The sequence below is a fragment of the Pteropus medius genome, unplaced genomic scaffold, assembly GCF_902729225.1.
Source record: "Pteropus medius unplaced genomic scaffold, Ma_sr-lr_union100, whole genome shotgun sequence".
Lineage (NCBI taxonomy): Eukaryota > Metazoa > Chordata > Mammalia > Chiroptera > Pteropodidae > Pteropus > Pteropus medius.
This window is the reverse complement of record NW_024344378.1, coordinates 43,739,007-43,759,582: the sequence shown is the minus strand read 5'-3', so window position 1 is coordinate 43,759,582 and position 20,576 is coordinate 43,739,007. Positions and strand designations below refer to the sequence as shown.

Sequence of the window (20,576 nt, the reverse complement as noted above, 5' to 3'; positions counted from 1 at the left end):
AATTATGCTCAGAAAGCAAAAGTAATTATAAGCAACCTTGAAATTACTAAGCAAATTTTAACACAATTAATGATTCTCTGGATGAAATGCAGCAGAGGTCAGAAGTAAATTTATTCACAGAAACATTTATTAAGCACTTATATATATGACAGGCACTGTGCTAGGAAGTGGAGATTCGAAGATGAAAACAAGTGACTCTGCTCTCAGGGAACCCATAATCCACTAGAGAACATGGATATGTCAATAACGAAAGCACAGTACTGGCTGAGCTGCTAGAGAGGAGTATAGGGGAGGTATGGGAATATAGGGATCTGTCCCTGCTGAACCATTGGCCGCACATGTCCCCAAGATTACAGGATGCAATGCCTCCCAGATGAGCATCGAGGGAACATGGCCATCAAGCAGCAACCAGCTCTTGCTGGGGTCTGGAAAGAAGTGAATCAGCATCCCGCCCTTTCATCACTTCCCATGCCTCACAGATTTTGGAAACTGCTGCCAATCAAGAGAGAGGCCCATGCGGATTTCTTCATGATGGCAGCTGAAGAGATAAGAAGTGTGCAGTAAATTTTTTTTGCAGAAGCAGCCACGACACCTCTCCCTGTACCCACGCTCTCATGTAATCTCCAATCAAAGTGATTCTGGGGCTGGCCTTGTGACTTCTTTTGGCAAAGCTTGTGTTTGCCCTCTCTTGCTGCTCTTGGCATTCTTGCAACCACCACCCCTGGTGGGTGAGAAAGGTTGAAACCCAGAGTGACAGTACTAGAGGCACTTCTACTTTATAAAAAAAAAGAGACTGAGGTTTCTGAAAGGTTGCATACCAGCCTACAGATGCGCAGCCAGCAGTACCTGTAAAAATTAGAGATAACCTCTGTCTCCTCCCTGAAGGGCAGGGACCGTCTTTTTAGCACTTCTTGTCCTTCCTCACACAGAGTAGGTGCTCAATAAATATTTGCTGTTCATGAACTGAAAAGCTATGCCCTCTTCTGAGTAGGCCTAAAATCAAAGAATTTCCATAGAAATCATGGTCCTAGAGAACTAGGGAAGCAGAAAAATGCATCCCATAAACAGTCCAAGTGACCGGGACAATCTGGGCAAGTTTTTTACGTGCCCAAGGCCCAAATAGTCTAGGCCTTATACCGATATTCCCATGAGAGCAAATGCCCTGCCGAAAGAGTTCTAATGAAGCCTTGCAGATACTTACAGGCCTACGCGAGAATTAAAAGTAAGGCAACAGTGAAGAACACCATCTGGTATTTAGAAGAGCCAAGAAGCCAAGGACAAAGGAGCTAAATGAACCATACAATTTAGGGCCTTTTCTTAGATTAAGAGTGGGAATTCAATATCCAGAGCATAACATTTCTAAGTATGGAACAGCTCGAAATATAACTGCCCTTGGGAAGTTGTGGTTGGAGTTGCATGCCTACCTTCATCCTTGAATTTATTGTAGAGGTAGAAAAAGCACAGTTTTGGAGTCAGAGAGACCCGATTTATGCCTTGGATCTGCCACTGATCAGCTGTGCAAACTTGGGCAAGTCATTTAACTTCTCTAAGCCTCAGTTTCCCCATCTGTAAGATGGGAATATACCTACTTTTTAGGCTTTCGTGAAAAACTAAAGAAGATCGTATAAAGTGGAGTGGCTGGCACAGAGCAATCGCTCGTTTAATGGCAGTAGCTACAGTGAAGATCATGAATGTACAGAGGCACAGGGCAATACCGCAACCTACCCTGGGCTATTTGTGGAGTCAAACCAATTTCCAACTCCTTGGTTTCCACCTTGTATCTGAGATCCAAGAGTCTGTGTTCCCCTCTCTGGACTCTGTAGTACCAGCTCTAGACCCACAGGTTGACGCTGAACTCCGAGTACTTGAGCCTGCTGACTGCCACATGGCGCCTGTGACACTGGCTGCTTTGTGCCACCTCTCCAAGGCTGGTCTGGCCTGCTTTAAACTCTCAGTGGCATTTTGCCTGGGGCTGGCAAAGCTTGGCAGGAGCAGGCAAGGACACAGGAAGGAGGCAGTGGGTACCATAAGAGATGGTAAGGACATCTCAAACAAACCTCCTAGTTTAGAGGTGCTGTTCATTTCCCAGAGCTGGCAAAATTTTTCAACCTCATGAGTAAAGGAGGAGAAGAGAAAGAAGAGGCATAGGGGATTCAGGGGTCAAAGAGTCTTCAGGTTTATGTATTAAAGGCCTTCACTCTCCACTGTAACTCAAACAGGAGCCTCAGATTCTACAAATGCGACTCAGACTGAGCTCCCGTTTGGGCAAGTTAGAAACAAGATCGAACGCAATTTTGTCAAAGCCCTGTGCAGTAGGAAGGATGCATCCGGGCTGGACTTTGCAAAGCCTTTCTGAGAGATGATGCACGGGGGGCCTTTTAAACTGAGGGAAAGTTGCCTGTTGCCCTAGGTGTGCCCAGGCTTCTCACCTGCCGCAACTGCAGCTCCTTGAGCTTGAACTCCTCCTCCCCACTTTCAGATGCTAATTGGGAACTAATTTGTCACCCAAGGGCTGACCAGGAAAATGTAGTCACAAGACAAACAGGCCAGGCCACAGCAATGACTGAGATGTTGCTCTGAGTTCTGTCCTCAAGGCACTCCAGAAATCCTAGCCCCGTGTTTGTCATTGTGCCTAAATGCACTGTGCCTCAATTTCCCAAACTATAAAAAGGGAGCAACTGTAATTCTTGCTCCAGATGAGCCATCTGCAGCACAGGTTAATTTAAAATGAGCCAGCTACTCAGGAGAATATAATTTATTCTATAAACATTTTCCAGGGTTTGTTCAACAGCCAGAAGAGAAGCAAAATTCTCTCTAAAAGGCAGGAAGGAGCTCTGCTTTTACATAGCAACATAAAATCTGGCCCAAGCTTCTCTTAGAAAAAGGCACACTCCCGTGTTCAGCACACATTTGTGCCTTCACCACATAATCCTCTAAGAAGTGACTGACTAGAGGGGTTATGCGACCGATCTCTTGGGTTCCCCTTGGTCAGGACCTACCTGGTATGGGCGAGAATTAACCTGCACAGAGAGTTAGAGGCCAAATCTGAGGGGCTCCTGCCTTGTCCCATAACATGTCCCTGCTGTGCTCTTGGTCTGGGGTTTTCCTCCCATAAAACTGACCCCAACATAGTTCCCTGCTGGGAAAGAGTAGGCTGAGCAGGCCGTGGTGCTTGTGACAATAAGAAGTCAGAGAAAAACTAGGGGAGATCTTACGCATGCTCGCTGGCAGCTCTGTCCCATGGTGGGAGTACACCTGCTGTGCCTGGGTCCTTTCTTCTCTCTACCTTCAGCAGCGGGGGCTGGGAATCCTGGAGAAAAGCAAAGCCCAGAGGAGGCAGTGTCAGGCCTTCGTTAGCCTCGCTCATGTCTTCACCAGTGGGGAGTCTAAACACCAGATACTGAGGACCATGGGCAGAGTGGAGGAGACCCCTGTTTCCAGAAGGATCTGTAATCCCAAGTAAAATGTCATGAGGTTTCCAGGTTTCTGGCAGGACATTATTCTTTTTTATTTAATTTAATTTTATTAGTTTCAAGTATACAGTACATTGGTTAGACATGTATATAGTTTATAAAACGATCCCCTTAATTGCTCTTTCTCTCCTCTAGATCTCCTCCTAGCCATTCTGTTAATGCTAACTGCATTCCCTAGAGAATGAGGTAAAGGGTTAAGGAAGTACAAATTAGTAGTCTATGGATGGTCACGGGGATGGGGAGCACACATAGGACATTATTGTTGAAGAAATTCCCTGGAGCCTGTTTGTAGGTGGTGCCTCATCACCCACTAAAGCCTCCTCCGCTTAAAATGACATCTAAAAAGGGGTAGTACTTTGGGAAGGAAATCAAATAGAAATGGAAATTAGGTTATCTGATCATAAATTCCTAACTGGGCAGGTCAAGGTGGGTAGGTAGTCCAGCCCCAGGCCTACAACTTCCTTAGTGAAAGATTTTAAACCAACCCTGTCCATTGTTCTTGTGCATCTAGATTAACGTACCTTTGAAATACCAGAAGCAATACTCCTCCAGGGAACATTAACCCTCACAGAGCATACAATCTTGTTGACTATCCTGTAATCCAATCCTTATCTTGCTTTCTCCAGTCCTCCATATGTCCCCTCCTTAATTTCAAATGCATAAAAGAAGCGGCAAAACTGTTATTCTTTGGAGCATTTGAGACCTTGCTCCCTGGTATATGCTGTCAGTTTGGCTCAACTAAACTCTCGTAAAAATTCCAAAAAAGTAGACATTAGCCAAGACAGTTTCAAAAGGCCAAAACTTAAGAAGTATGATCTTCATCACAGAGTCATTCTTTCCACCTAATTGAAACAGGATAGGGAGGCTCTCTGAGTAAAAATTTCTTTTCTTTTTTATTTTTATTTTTATTTCTTTTAGGCAAGGCAACCCTTGGTTGGCCTCGCAGATTGAAAGGAACTTGTCGGCTTACAATCCCTTATTATTTTTTTATTTTTACGCCTACAGTACCTGGTCTTCCTAGGTGGTCTCCGATCCAAGTATTAACCAGGCCCAACCCTGCTTAGCTTCCGAGATCATACGAGATTGGGCTTGTTAAAAATTTCTTTTCTAACTATAAAAGCAATATGAACTTATTGCCAAAGAAGTCAGAAAATACAAGCTCATAATTTAAAAATTAAAATCACCTTTACTATTGTAGAAATAATGTCTGTTAACATTTTGGTATATATCCTTCCTGATATTTTTCTCCAGATAACTACATAACAATAGCAATGCAAAAATGGAAACGTGCTCTTTTTAAATGTACTTTTAAATTTTTTCTTTTAAAATCGACTATCTATGGAATACTATACTATAAAAATCTTTTCATGTCAGTAAATATAGATCCTATTAATTTTATTGGTTACACTGGATAGAGACTATAATTCATATATAGAAAGGCTAACTTAAGAGTCCCTAGTCAATAAATGTCAGATATCCTATGTCAAAATTCATTGGAATTTTATTAAGTCTCTACCATATCCTGAGCAGCTCACAGATGTTATGTGATTTGCCTAACAATTAGTGTGTTGCAGCAAATCCTCCCTAGTGTTTAAGGACTTTTCAGCTCTAAGAGAGTAAGCCAAGAGTCCAGCCTTCTAACACTGGCATAATGCTGGGCACCCAGCCACAGAATCCCAACGGCTCAGGCTGGGTGAATTCCGCCAGAGTTGGTCTTGGCAGGATACCTGTCACCCCTAACATCCCAAACCCTCTCTGTTCCAGCTCAAAGGCATAAACAAAATTTTCAGGAGATTTGGTTATTTGTTTACATAAACAAAATTTGATTTAAAGCTCACACATAACCCTTTCATTCCAAGGGGTTCTGGAAGAGAGGAGACACAGAACTTGGCTGTTATATATTCTTCGGAGAACTTACAAATATCGGTTCTGGTCTTCCATTTACTTGTAATCTCACACCCTCCGCAATCAGAGGAAAATCTCCCAGGGTGCAGGGACATAGTAGGTGTTCGATACAGCCTAGAGGTTAACACAGGCATTGAAAGTAGCCTCCAGCTGCTTGGTTTGAAGCCCTACTCAGCCACAGAATAGCTTTGACTCTGAAAAGTTTCTTCAACTTCAGTTTCCTCAACTGTAAAATGGGGATAATAACAATAACACAATAGAGCTGCATAGGAATATGAGGTGTGTGTATGTAAACAGAACACTTAGAATAGTGCTTGGCACATGGTGAGTACTCAATGTATGTTACCTAACAATTATTATTGTTGACTGATTACTGATTTATTGAAATTCAAAACAGTTGTGAAAGCAAAAAGAGCTCTTACTAAGTGCCATAGTTTCTAATTGAAGGTACAATCTATTCAGAGATGGTTTAAAACAGTGGGTCCACAGGAAGTGCACAAGACAATTTGTTGGAGGGAAGACAACATCAGAAGTTTTATTTATGACTTTTTAAATTCTCACCCTGTAACTTTTGTTAGCTATTCTTTATAATGTATACATTATTGTAGTATATTACTAAATGTATACATTTTTAAATCGAGCTATAATTTACATACCAAAAGAGTCACCTTTTAAAGTATGCATATAATTCAGTAGTTTTTAGTATATTCATAAGGTTGTGCAACCATCTCTACTATCTAATTCCAAAACATTTTCATCACCCCCCAAAAGAAACTCTGTACCTATCAGCAGTCACTTCCCCACTCGCTCCTCCTTCCACCCCCTAATCTACTTTATTTCTCTATGAATTTACCTATTCTGGACATTGCATGTATGTGGAATCATAAATGTATATACATAATTCTGCACCTGCCCAGTGAGACACCTCCCACCTGACCTGCACCGTGTGTGGACTTTTGCACCGACTCCCTCAGAAAAGGAGTACTGGACATCGCCTTGCTGCCAATCGGTGGTTCCCATCTTAGAGCCTTGCAGGCAGGCTGGGGCCAAATGCGGCCTGCAGCAGTCTTTGAATCTGAAGGTTTAGTAGAATCTTGGAACACTCTTGATGGGTGTTGCAGATAAAGTAATACAGATTGAGATCCTGGCATACAGTAAGTACTTAATAAGTGACAACTATAAGTACTAAATAAATAGCTATTATTATTATTAGAGCTGTGTTTTAATTTATCTACACTTATCGACTGATGGTGAGTAAGAGATGATTCTAACCCTGAGAAGCTCAGGTGAAGATATCAGGTTGCTATGAAGCATGAAAAAACACCTCTGTAATTCTCAAAGGAGAATGTATATAAATGTCCATTTAATAAGTATTTATTTGATACCAGCTGCATGCCAATCTCAGTATTAGATGTTAGGAGTGTTACCGTGGTTAAAATAGACATAGTCCCTGTTCTTGCAGAGCTTATAACGATTAAAGAACAATATAGTGCATTGTGATGGGAGAAGAGTGGGGAACTACATTATGAATTGTATATATTTGGGAACCCAAGAAGGCTCGTCAGAGTAAGAACACCAGCCATTGGCTCACGGCCCAGAATCCTGGCTTGGATAAAGATTGGAGCCCTGGCACTCACCTTCTCCTCTGCTCACTGCACACATGATAGAAGTTGCAACCATGGACATGCCTCTCTGTATCCATTCCCTTGGGTAGTTCCTACCCACAATGACCTGAGTTTGGCCAATGACTTGCTTTGGCCATTTGGACAACAGCAAATGTGTCACAAGAAAAACTAGAAAAGTGCTTATGCATGGGGGGCTTACTCTCTCTCTTGCTGTTCTTGGGACCTTTGCCACTGCTGCCATGGGAAGAAGCCCCAGATAGCCTGCTGGATGATAAGAAGTACAATGGGGCAGAAATGAGCCATCTCAGCTGAACATCTTAGGCCAGCCAGCCCCCAGCCAACCAGGGAGCTGACAGAGATGCAGAAGTGAGCCTGAGACCAGCTGGCTCAGAGATGTGGAACCACTGTGATACTGTGATTTATAATGAGAAATACATATTTGGTCTTTGTTCCCATTCCTAGCACACAGCTCCTAAAATCCTTGTGATTTGCTAAGTGATAAAAGCAATGAGAGAATCTTTTATTGTAATAAATATTATTACTTATCATTGTTATATATCTATATGTATTATATTATATTATTATTTTGTCCTTACATAGCTCCAGTTCCTAAAATAATTCCAGCATGATAAAGGTGAAAGAAGTATCTTGTTATTCATAATAAGCCCTTTTCTTTCTTTCTTTTTCTTTTTCTTTCTTCCTTTTTTTTTTTTTAATTTAGGTAAAATTGATATAAAACATTATATAAGTTTCAGGTGTACAACATTATAATTTGACATCTGTATACACTACGAAGTGATCTCCACCAAAAGTCTAGTCACCATCCATTACCACAGAGGTGACCCCCTCACCCATTTGGCCCCCTTGCCCCCTTTTCTCTTGTAACCACTAACTCGTTCTTTATATCTGTGAGTTCGTTTCTGTTTTTTCTTGTTTTTCAGATTCCACATGAATGAAATCACATGGTATTTGTCTTTCTCCTGACTTATTTCACTTAGCATAATACTCTCAAGATTCATCCGTGTTTTAAATAGCAAGATTTTCTTTTATTTGTCTGAGTAGTATTCCATCTAGCCCCAGGTCCACCACTCGTTAGCTAGATGTTCTCAGGGATGCTGCTTAACCCGCCAAGCCTCAATGTCATTTGATAACAATCACTCTCCTTTCTATCTCACAGGATCATTGTGAAGATCACACACAGCTACTTTTATCCCTGAAGGGAGCTATTAGCATGACCTGAATGGAAGCTGGCAGTAATGAGACTTTGTTGCACACTAATCATTAATAATGCCACAAGAAGTAAGAGTTACAGTCACACAGAGCACTAACTGTGCATTGAGTTTCTTGTACATTTTCTCATTTGATCCTGGTAACACCATTACAAAGGGGTTACTATGATCCTATTTTATAGATGAGGATGCTGACATCCAGAGGGGTACTGGAACTTGCCCAAGGTCACACAGCAGAACATGAGTAGACAAACATGGGCTCAGATCTTATGGACTCCAGAGTCCTTTTCCCCCACCGCCCCCCCCCCCCCCCCCCCATTGCACATGCTGTCTCTCCTCCAGACTCTGCGTAATGTCATCCATTCCTTCTGGAGCCTCAGCTCCAGAATGCTGGAGTGGGGTGAACCACATGCTCCCTCTTCAAGGAGAGACTATAGAAGCCCTGCTACTCACTAGTATTCAAAGCAGTTCATCAACAAAGTCCACATGCATTCTCGCCTTCTTTTCTGATACCCAGCCAGCTTCCCAAGTCTAGTTCAAACATTATTCTGGATCACCAAAGCAACCTTACGGAGAATAAATTTTACATCTTTCCCACTGGCACTTATTTCTTAATGTCCCCATGGATCCATTGTATAACAAGAGAAGATTGAGCTATCATCCCCTTCTTCCGTAGCTCACTATCTGCCGTTACCCAGGAGACAGGAGTAGAGGGGAAAAAGGAGCCCTCCAGACTGGCCCAGAGCACTTTGAAGGTCATTTAAAGCAGCTTTGCTTTTTCTCAAAAAATTGCTTGGTCTAGAATTTATATAGAAATTGGTGGCATTTCCACTGGCCCACCACAGTTCCATTTTGCACACCCTACTTTATGTTGGGAGTTTGCATTCCCCTGTCACTCCATTACCCTGGGAGCCCATTGGTCCTCTCTCTGGGACACAGATCTCTAGAGAACTCTCCTCCAAATCTAAAGCATCTGTATAAACCAAGTGCCGTCCTTCCCCCAAAAGCTGGCACAGGCACCATCATAACACAATTACAAAATAGATTCTTCATTTCTCGTGTCATTTACCTAAATTTAGAGATCCTGATGTCCAGCATTTTAATAACAGAAATATCCAAAATTCATTTGCATCTGCTAATGGCTGGACTCCTTGTTCATTTCCAGCTATGCTTTATTTGTACTGGTTTAGTGTCTTTTTCAGAGAGCATGCACTCCCTAATCAATCAACTTCCAATCTTTCCCTTAAGCCAGGGGTCCCCAGCCCTTGGGCCATAGGCCAGTACTGGTCCATGGCCTGTTAGGAACCAGACCATACAGCAGGAGGTGAGCAACAGGCGGGCAAGCAAAGCTTCATCTGTATTTGCAGCCACTCCCCAGAGCTAGCATCACCGCCTCAGCTCCACCTCAGATCATCAGGCATTAGATTCTCATAGAAGCACCAGTCCCTGGTGCCAAAAATGTTGGAGACCACGCCTTAAGCAACTCACTTGGAGGTAATTATAACGAGCATTTATCGAGTGCTTATGATTTGTCGGGCACTACTAAAACTCAAGGCATTAATTTATAAGAACCTCTCCATAAGTAATATCATCCCATTTTACAGATAAAGAAACTGACACTCGAAGAGGTCAAGTAACTTTCCAAAGTCGTACAGCTGGTGAGTAGCAAAGCTGAGATTTGAAATCAGGCTGGCTCCAGCTCTGGTACTCTCAATCACTGTACTACTCTCTCACTCAACAGCATAGCATCAATTCGGACACCAAGGTTAATAGAGAAGGGGAAATAAGTAAGGAGAGAAAAGAGGCCTTTTACAACTTATCAAACTATGATAAATACGAGCAAAAAATTTGCCTTAAAAAAAAAAAATCACACTAAACATTAGCCTAGTTACTTTAAACAAAAGGACCTAATTGATAGCTGTGTGTAGAGCCAAAGGAGAAAAAGAGTAATCAGGGAGATCGTTTCATAAACTACATAAATGTCTAACTAATGTACCGTATACTTGAAACTAATAATAAAATAAAATAAAATTCGATTAAATGAAAAGGACCTAACTGGAGTGAGTCTTTGTCCAGTTCCAAATCACTGTGTAACCCTGGGAAAGTGTTTGTTCATCTCCAGGCCTCATCAGTAAAATAAGTGGGTTTAAACTCCAGGATCCACCTTTTGAGATCATGTGACTTGGGTATCCCTTCATTCATCTTATTTTACAGAGGACAAGAAGCTATCTAATGCAAAAGGCCAGGGAGGATCTGGCTCAGGGAGGAGGAACATCGCTGTGGCTTAGCCACCCACTCACTAACCTTGAGATGACTTGAGACACCTCGGCTGGCTCCTTACTTGGTCTCACTCTCATTTTCCCAATGTGCTATCCTTGCAACCCAACTGTAGATTCTTGGCACAAAGCAGATGTTGGTGGGTGTCTTGGGTCTTTTCTTCCTCAGGAACAATGCTCTGAGTTAACAATTCTTTAGTTGGTTAGTTGGAGTCCTGAGAACAGAAAGGGACAAAAGATGCATTTTTTATATCAAGAGCCACCAAAGGACTGGAAAGGGGAGAGCCTGCGCTGGCATCCTGTGAAGGAAGGGCACAGGTCTTGAGTTTCCAGAAGAGAGTATGTTATTGCAATTTTGTTGGCAGGTGTGGGGCACTTGGATGCCCTTGAATTCAGACAATGCTTTAGCATTATGAAGTTCTTTGTCCCACTGGGACCTCATAGAAACTTTGGATTGGGGGGAGGACAGATATGGTGATAATGCTGAAGAGGATAATAAAGATGATGATGACAATGGTAGCTCGTGTGCATTGAGCCCTCACGTGTGCCAGGCACTGTACTAAAAAATTCCCGCGCATGGGCTCCGGAAGATTCCCAGCCTCAGAAAGTAGAAACCATTTCCTTTTGCCCAGGGAGGCCAAAGTTTAGCAAAGCCAAGTCACACGCTCATGGAAATGCAGCAGTAGCAGAGTCAGGTTTTGAACTCGGTTCTCTCCCATCTTATGGCTTTAGCTCTTTATTTTATGGGTGCAGTAGCTGAGGCTTAGAGGTAGCAAGTAGCTCAGAGCTAGTAACACCAACCCAGGTTTTAAAATCTGGAGAAATGAAATGCCCAAGTTGGTAGAAAAAAAATAGGGAAGTTGCTAGACAGCTGGGGTAGACCTGAGCCAAACGTCCCAGTGAATGTCCCAGGCCACCTCCTTTCTTCCTCCCCACTTCCTAAGGTGCTTCTCTAAGGACAAAAATCCCTGTTCTTCCACTCTCTTCCACAGTCCTGGGGTGACCCACCACCATTCCCCCACCCAACCACCTCACCTCTTTTCTACTGTTCTTAAATCCTACCCTTGTGGAGCTTACAGTCTCTGGGGGAGGGAGATATGAATTAAGAAATTACATGAATTAACAATTATGAACTGAATTGTGTGTGATAATTATCATAAAGTATAGGGAGCCACGACATCTAATCCTGGGGGTTCATGGAAGGTTTCCTAGAGGAAGTGACTTTGGATCTGGGATGCACTGTTCTGAGTCAGTGTTTTCTTTGGAGGCACCTAAAGCAGGGACAAATGAGCCTGGATAAAAGAGGAGGAAGTATTGGGAAAGGAGGAGGATGTGCCCTAATATATATTAATTTGCCACCTCCAGAAATTTGGGCCATACTGAAAGTGGGCTGGCTTGAGTCTCTATCCTCTAGGCAATGGTTCTCAAAGTGTGGTCCCTGACAATGACGAAAGCATTACCTGGGAATTTGTTACAAATGCACATTCTCAGGCCCCACCCTAGACCTACCAAACTGCAAACTTTGGGGTGAAGCCAACGATATGGGCTTATCAAGCCCTCCTGAACATTCTGCGACCAGCTAAAGTGGAGAGACATATTCTAGATTCCTATAGTCAAGTGAATTCACTCATCAAAAATATAATAAAAATGATCCTGGTGCTCTCCCATTCTCTCTTGTTCTCCACATGGAAGAGAAATTCACAGATGCCATTCTGAGAGAAGGCCTAATAGGGGTCTGCAGCTGTAGAGAGACATGGGACAAGTTATTTGACGGGATGGGGGATAAAATACAATGATTTTAGGGATGTGGTTCCATAATGTAGCAGTTAGCACATCTGCTTTACACACAGAAGGTCCTGGATTCGTGCCCCAATGGAGCCACAGTCCATGGTCTATGGTCATGCCACCCTGAACAAGCCCAATGTCTGATCTTGGAACCTAAGCAGGGTCGGGCCTGGTTAGCGCTTGGATGGGAGACCACCTAGGAGGACCAGGTGCTGTAGGCATAAAGAATAAAAAAATATTTTTAAAAATACAATGATTTAAGCAATTCAGAGATTAATTGCTCAAGGGTTGAGACTCTAGGAGCTAAAAGTATATTTTTTAAGCGCTGAAAGGAACTAAGCACATAATATTCCATTCCCACCCCCATCGAAAACAAGACCCAGTAGGTAGTATCTTGCCCTTCAAAGCAGCCTTTTCCAGTGTTGGCCGGTTATGTCTAAGAAATCTGCCTTCCTCTGATTTCCTTCCACTGGCTTTGGTTCTCAGGATTCTTGAAGAAAAACCTTCCTCCTTCCCCACAACCTCCAAGGGTGACAATCACACTTATCTATGGTTCCTCGTGAAGAGACAATCACTGACCAACCAAAGTATAAGAGAAGACCCTGGACTTTTAAATGCTTTTATTAAAGCAAGGTGAAGGTCATAGAAATTTCAAGCACATGTGCCCTTCAGCTGGGCCTGCTGACATGCGGGCGGCTTTGCAAATTAGTTCACACTCTGAAGAAAGTTAAGTCAAGGTCACAAGGATCTGATCCTAACTCTGACCCAAGCCTCTCTGGCTCACTGACACCTCTCCTACATGGTTTCTATTAAGTCCTGCTTTCATGGTTTGGCTGGTGAGGAAGATATTTTGTTAGATTCTATTTAAACTGTCAATGCTTTTCATCTGTATTAACTACTTCACAACACAAGATCTACTTAGCTCCTGAAGGAAACAACCCTCAGAACATGTTTCTTGTGTCATCCAACAGACTGTATGTTTATGCACACATTTATTCGACCATTCTGCATATCTAATCCCAGTCTACCCTCCTTAGTCTACCTGCAATTGGGCAATACTCAATTTCTTCTTCAATTGAAAAACTAAAGTCAACCTTAGACAAGTTCTACTCCAAAGAACATGCTAAAAAAAAAGACTCAACTCAGAGAAAATAAAATGAAGCAAAGTATAAAAGAGCAGTTTAAACTCTCATTCTAATTTGTATTCTTATGCTCTCCCACCATCCTCTCTCAACACGAAGAAAGATGATTAGCCCATTTCCAAGAGCCCCAGATTGAAGACCAGGAAGAAATGCAACACAGGAACATGCCTCTCAGCCTCCTCATCTCACAATCAGTCAGTGTCCACCAGGTCTGGGAAGGCTCTTGGAGACACCACATTTGGAAATGACATCAGCCCTTGAGTGATAACAGGGAACCTAATCAACCAAATCAAATCATCAAAAGAAACTTACTATGAACTGAGGCTGTGACACTTCTTGCTGTAAAGATGGCTTTAGAGAGTCACAGAGAGATAAAAGCTCACTCCTCTGAGGCTGTAATCACAACTTCTCTATGTTCTTGATGATGTCAGACAAAAATGTGACCACATGTTCTTTAACTGGCTTTCCACCAACAGAGAGAGAGCTCATCTGCCCACCACCTTGTAACAACTGGAGCCAAATCTTTCATTTTTAACCACAACAGTCCATTGAATTCAAGCCTCTTCACAGAGGAAGCAAAGACTTCCTAATCTCAAGCAAAAAATGCCAGCTATGTGCTCCCACAGGGTTCCAGTCCACTGGAGGCACAGGGCATCAGGGCTATCACAATAACCTCCCAGCTGATCTACAAGTCAATTCTCCTTTGTGCAAAACTTCAGACGCCGTCCAATAGTTCTGATCCGAGCTTCAGTCTCAGGACAATCCACCCTGTCCTTGCCCCAGGAGAATTCCCTGACCTCACAGGCAGACTCAGAAATCTAGATAGACTAGAATCTGAGGCCCAGAGACTAACCACATACCTCTAGTTCTTTTAGAGAGGAGAGAGAGATTTCCAGTTTGCTCCAGTGAGTGCTGCCTTCTATGTACCAGACACAGCAGGCAAAGGGTATGGGTAATAGGAGGTGGGTGGGGGGCAGATGTGAGAGGTAGAGTACAACTATGAATCCCTCAAAGAGCTGATAGACAAAACACAGATTAAACACACGTATACCCATGATAAGCGAGCCAAGCAGCCATAATGTGAGCAGTAAGTACTTTATAGTAAGTGCTTTAGGTGTCAGAGGAAATGTGGGGTAGTTTTGAGAACATGAATATGACCTGGGATGCTGGCTAACCTGTCAGTTTCCCTGGGAAATGTCAATCTCCTTTTCTCTGCCCCCTCAGCCCTAATCCCACCATCATATTTATTTTTGTGCCCAGCCCCGTCTTCTGTCCTTCCACAGTTTCACTATAAAGCAAACTTTTTATCAGCACTGGGATACTTTGTGAATAACATTTGATTTAGGCTTATAAGAAGTTATAAAGAAACAAAAGATGATGTAAATCATGATGATTGTGGGTAAAAAAAAAAAAAAAAAAAAGCGTTCTGTGGAAAGCAATCTCACAGGGTAATCTGATCATAAATTCCTAACTGGGCAGGTCATGGTGGGTAGTCACACCCCAGGCCTACAACTTTCTTAGTGAAAGGCTTTAAGCCAGCCAGCCCTGTCCATTGATTTTGTGCATCTAGGTTAACACACTTTTGAAATACCAGAAGCAACACCCTTCCAAGAGGGTATTAACCCTCAAGAGAACACATAATCTTGTTAACTATCCTGTAATCCAATCCTTATCTTGTTTTCTCCAATCTTCCATATGTCCCCTCCTTAATTTCAAATGCATAAAAGAAGCTGCAAAATGGTTATTCTCTGGAGGCTTTGAGACCTTGCTCTCTAGCTTATGTCATCAGTTTGGCTCAAATAAACTCTTATAAAAATTCTCTACAGGTTTAAACATTTCTTATGTCAACATTGTTAAACCAAAAAAGCTAGGAACAGAGTAATGTATAGAATAGAATTCCATTTTATTACCACCGTCACAAACAAAAACAACTATATCTATGTGTGTCAATTGGGCAATATGAAATGGCTGTTTTTGTAGGTGAAAAATGATGTAGTTTAGAGAATAACATAATAAATAACACGAGTCATTGAAAATCTGTTCCTGCCTCTTTCTGCATATAACCTGAGATAACACCTTTGCCCCTTCAATAGGGGCAAGAATATTTCAGACCTCAGTACAGGGGTCCATGGACTAACATCAAGCATAAGTCTGACTTAGGTAAAGAGCTAGGAAAGCAGATGAGGCCTGACTAGCCTCTGGCATCGCTCACCCATCCCAAGGTCTGGTAGATGATAATCCAGTGAGATGTTTCCTCCAGAGAGAGCTTCTCCTTAAGAGACTAAAGGCCAATCCCTAAAACTCTGACCAAGGGAAATACCCAGGACTAACAGGAATGTTTAACTGTGGATTTGAGGGGCCCAAGACTCTCCATCCTAGAGCTCTACCTCTCTCAGAATGAACTTACTGGGACTGACTCACTAAGCCCTAGCCTTAGGCTCTGACCCAATACACATTCCAAGAGAGAATAGTGGGTAATCCTTGGGTGACTTATAAATTCACCAGGGAAAACTAACTAGATATCTGAGGAATAAAACTATCTGAAAAGAATGTAATAGCCCACTGAAATGTGAAAGGGTTAAAGAATAATTAAAACCTGAAACTGGACAAAGGAAGTCTATAACTTAGGCCTAGTTTCTGGAACCCCTAACCACATTCTGTTAATCATGAAACTTGTAACAATGAGCTCATACGCTAACTGCCAATTTTAGCCTGTGTAACCCTGCTTGCTTGCGTGGCATGAAAAATAATCAATTGTATATAAGCTGAAAATTACTGTTTGGCCATCGTCCATGGAAACACTGGCTATTGCCCATGGGAACATGGGCAATCACCCATAGGAACATAACATTCTAACAACAAGCTTTCTGCTTCTGTACTTCCCGCTTGCACACCTGACCAGTGGGTTGACAGGTAGTGAATAGGAGAAAGATGGACCTTTGTGTTTAAGACAGAATGAGGAATGGGATTTGGGGCTTAAAAACCTTGTATCTTGGCAATTCGGGGCTGCTCCTTTGCAAGGACAGCCGCCGGCTAATAAACTGTCTCCTGGTTAAGAGCACTCAAGTTGGGTCTGGTTATTCTGGACACAACAAAGAACATCAACAAACATGGGAACACATAACATTTGAATCAGAAATATTAGAAGAGGCAGACTGAGAATATAAAATAAGGATGATAGTTATACTTAATGAGATAAAGGAGAATAACATGAAATAAGATTTAAATTATAAAAAGCTAGAAATATTATATATGAAAAACAATATAGATAGTTGAAAAAAATAACATAATAGAAAATTAGGCAATTATCTCTTTCTAGGTAGAATGCAAAAAACACAAGCCATTAAAGAAAAAAATAATAAATTAGACTCATCAAAATTAAAAACATTTTCTCTTTGAAATACACTGTTAGGAAAGTAAAAGGCAAAAACATAATGGATGGATACATCTATTAGAATGGATACAGCTAAAGAATGAATTGCTAAATTGGAAGATCAAATTTAGGAACTCTCACAGTAAGCAGTGTGGAGAGAAAAAGAAATAGAAAAGTTAAACAGTGTGGGGGATAGAAATAGAAGTGTTAATCTCTGGATAACAGGAGTTATAGAAATAGAGAAAAATAAAAAGAAAAATAGAAAGCATTTGAAGTAAAAACAAATGACCTCAAAATTGAAAGAAGCGTAGTGTACCAAACAAGAGGTATAAGGGAAAATCCACCCCACATTATAAAATATCATGAACAAAACAAAGAAAATTCTAAAGGCTTCTAGAGATGGCAGACCACCCAAAAAGGAACAAGAATCAGGATGACATTATGCTTCTCAACGGCAACAATGAGGTAAGAAAACAATGAAGTAATATATCTAATGAGTTTAAGGAAAAGATTCTTGAATCCAGAATTTTATATCCAACCAAATTATCACTCAAATATAAGGGTATAATAATATTTTCAGGTATATAAATACTCAGTTTGCCAATAAAGGCTCTCCTTGAAAAGACTTTTGGAGAAAATAGTCAAATAAGTGAAAGTTTATATATAATAACACAGAAGTAAAATTGTAGACAATGTCAACATGATGCTCTATAGGGTTAGGAGAGACCAAAGTCCATGGGGTCATGCTAAAATACTTGCCTTCTGTGGGAGAAGATATATCTATCAAGCTACCACCCCCAGTCCCCCAAAAAAGGGAAGAAAGGAAAAAACAGAAAAGTTTAGAGGAGATTTTAACACATTTTAAGAGGACATTTAACACTTCTGTCTGTTGTTAGATCAAACAGACAAAATCAAAAGATCTTTTTTTTTTTAATGGAAAACATTAAAGAAGACCTAAATCAATGGCGAGACATCCCATGTTAAAGGCTGGGAAGAAAAAACTTCTCAAAGAGATCATTGCCCCCCAACCCCCACCAAATCAATCTACAAATGCAATGCAACATCAATACAATTACCAATAGGGTTTGCTTTTGTTTTTTGTGGAATTTAGTAAGCTGTCATGTCATCAGTGGAAAAAGGAGGGACTGTTTAGGAAACAGCTTGCAAAAGTATCTATATGCGGGGGAATGAAATTGGTTTCTAACTCAAACCACAGATAAAAATCATCTCCACTGGACTAAGAACTAAATATCAATAACAAAACTAAAAATTTTTAGAAGACAATACTGTTAAAATCTTTCTGACCTTGAGGGTAAGGAAGGTTGGTTAAACAAGACACACACACACGAAATGCTTACTTTTTAAAAAAGATCGAGAATGTCGACAATATTAAATTAAGAACTGTGTTAATCAAAACCTTAAAGAAAATGAAACCATGAACTATAAATGAGAAGATATTTGAAATGCCTAAATTTGACAAAGGACTGGATCCATAATATATAAAGAACTCCTATAATTCAACAAAAAAGGAATAAATAGCTCAATCTAAAAATAGGCAAAAGCCATGAACAAAGAATGTCACAGAAGAAGGAAAACAATTAAGTCTGTTCCAGATATTGACCTTGAGTTAATGGTGTTTTGGGGAATCAAAGAGGAAGGGACCGTTCTATACATCAGCCAAAACAGAGAGAGTGAGGCAGCAGCTGCAGCAATTTTGAGAGCAGTTGAGATGAGTGAGAAGCCAGCTGGAGCAGGAATAGAGGAGTACCTGGAGGACATAGCATTTTCTTCAGGAATTGTTGAAATATTAGGGTGGGAGATAGGCCTTTCTACAGTATGTGGGATGGAGAAGTGAACCATTTTATTTGAGAATTAAACTTGGGAACATCTACTTAATCTTAGAACATACTTTGAGAAAGCCTGCTCTAGACCATGCTACCTACCCTAGCAGTGACTCAATAGAAACTGAGCCACATATAGACTATGATGTGAATGACAGCCCCTGGAATTGTCCTTGTAGTGTTAGGGCATCCCTGCTCTTCAGGCCAATCCCCCAAACCATTGCCAATGACCTACCTTTCTCTCTATCTTTTTCTTTCTCATATTTTAAAACAACAACAACAACAACAACAAAGATTTTTAAGGTACTTCACTTTCTCCCCAGCTTCATTTTTTCCCTGGCTGGACCAGAAAAGAATTCAACTCTTCTAGTCTAATTGCTCCTCCTAGTTCATTCCAAATATGAGCTACCAGATCTCTTTATTATTATGCAACTTCTCTCAAGACCTCTCCTTCCTCTAAGAAAATTTGGTTCACCAGGAGTTTCAACTGTGAAACAGCAAGAGAGGAAATATCAAGACAGCGGGTTGGAGGGAAGTGGGTATGAGAAATTCATTCCCCCTAATTGGCATTCATTAGCCATTCACATGTCTGGAAAATAGTCTTGGAAGGATCTCAATGCTGACGTTCAAGTTGCTCATACTAGTGATAAGATGGGTCCCCTAACAACAGCAACAACTGTAACATGACCACCTTACATATGCGCACGTGACTTATAGCTTATCCACATGTCTATATATGTAGCTTGTGTAGTTCACAAAACTTTGTTAGGCTCTTATATTACTGTCCTTTCTCACATGAGGCTCAGGAAGTATGCTCAATTCTTCTAAGTACAAACCACACTGGCTCTCTGCCATCTAAGTTGCTATCCCTAAAGTGTCAAGTCTATTAGGACATTTCGATCAGGGGTTATTAACCTGGGCCCCAAGGGGAAACCCCTCCTTGGGTGGAGCCTATAAACATCTTTGGGAAAAAGTTATACTTTTACTTTCATTCACCTCTAATTGAAATTTAGCATCTCCTTTGATTATGAATTTGGGCAACAATAGTGCCACAGCAACTGTGACTTTGTCTTCAGGTGAAATCACAGACGTTTTCATATCTGTGTTGTTGCAAATGTCTCAAAAAATCTGTTTTTATATATCAGGACTTCAAAATTATGGTTATATTAGGTTCTTACTGAACCTTGTCATAGAATGCATTACAAACTAAGCATATATATTACTATATCACTTTAATATTCTAATAACCGTAATTCAATACCATTGGCTTCCTTTGTAATCCTATGCATTTTATGCATTTAAAAACATTATTCTGTGAGAAGATCCATAGGTTTCACATAATTTCCAAAACGGTTTATGATGTATATGCACACACGAACATGTGTGCATGCGTACACACACACACACATACACACACACACAGGGTGAGAGCTCCTGATCAAAAGGATGCAGGACATGGTTAGGAATTGTGTCTTCATCTTGTTCCTGATTACCATGTTGTATTGCAAATATTTTATATATCTTTCCTTCCTTGCTAGCCTATGAGTTCTTACAAAGCAGAAATAGTGTCTGTATTTCTTTGGGTCCTCAGTGCCTAGAACAGGACTTGGCATTCATTCAACTGTCATTTATAGAGTATCTAGTGTGTATAAGGCTAAAGTCCCATTGGGTGAGGTAGAAGAATGGAGAGATTTAAAGAAGAGCAATAAATACACTCATGTGCTTGTTTGAGCATTCGTTCAGTCAGTCAGTCATTCAATTAGAGAACTGTCCAATAGCTACTCAATGCCAGCCACTGTGGTAGGATCTGTGGGTAACAGAAAAAATGAGACCTATGCCTTTATTTTTATGGAGCACCCAATCAGCTGACGGGAAGAGAAAACAAGATTTCTGAAGACAGACAAATGAGAATGTGGTAATTTGTTCC

General features: G+C 41.2%; 1 long non-coding RNA gene and 1 pseudogene across 1 annotated transcript; one reads left to right on the top strand and one right to left on the bottom strand.

Annotated features, from left to right (window-relative positions):
- Positions 1-100: 100 nt before the first annotated feature.
- LOC120609471 (uncharacterized) lies at positions 101-15,954 on the bottom strand. The gene is made up of 4 exons (XR_005654781.1): positions 15,648-15,954; positions 10,537-10,723; positions 3,216-3,310; positions 101-538 (listed from the first exon to the last, which is right to left on the bottom strand). It is a non-coding gene; the product is annotated as an uncharacterized LOC120609471 (long non-coding RNA).
- Positions 12,399-12,514, top strand: LOC120610105 (uncharacterized; annotated as a pseudogene).
- Positions 15,955-20,576: the final 4,622 nt, after the last annotated feature.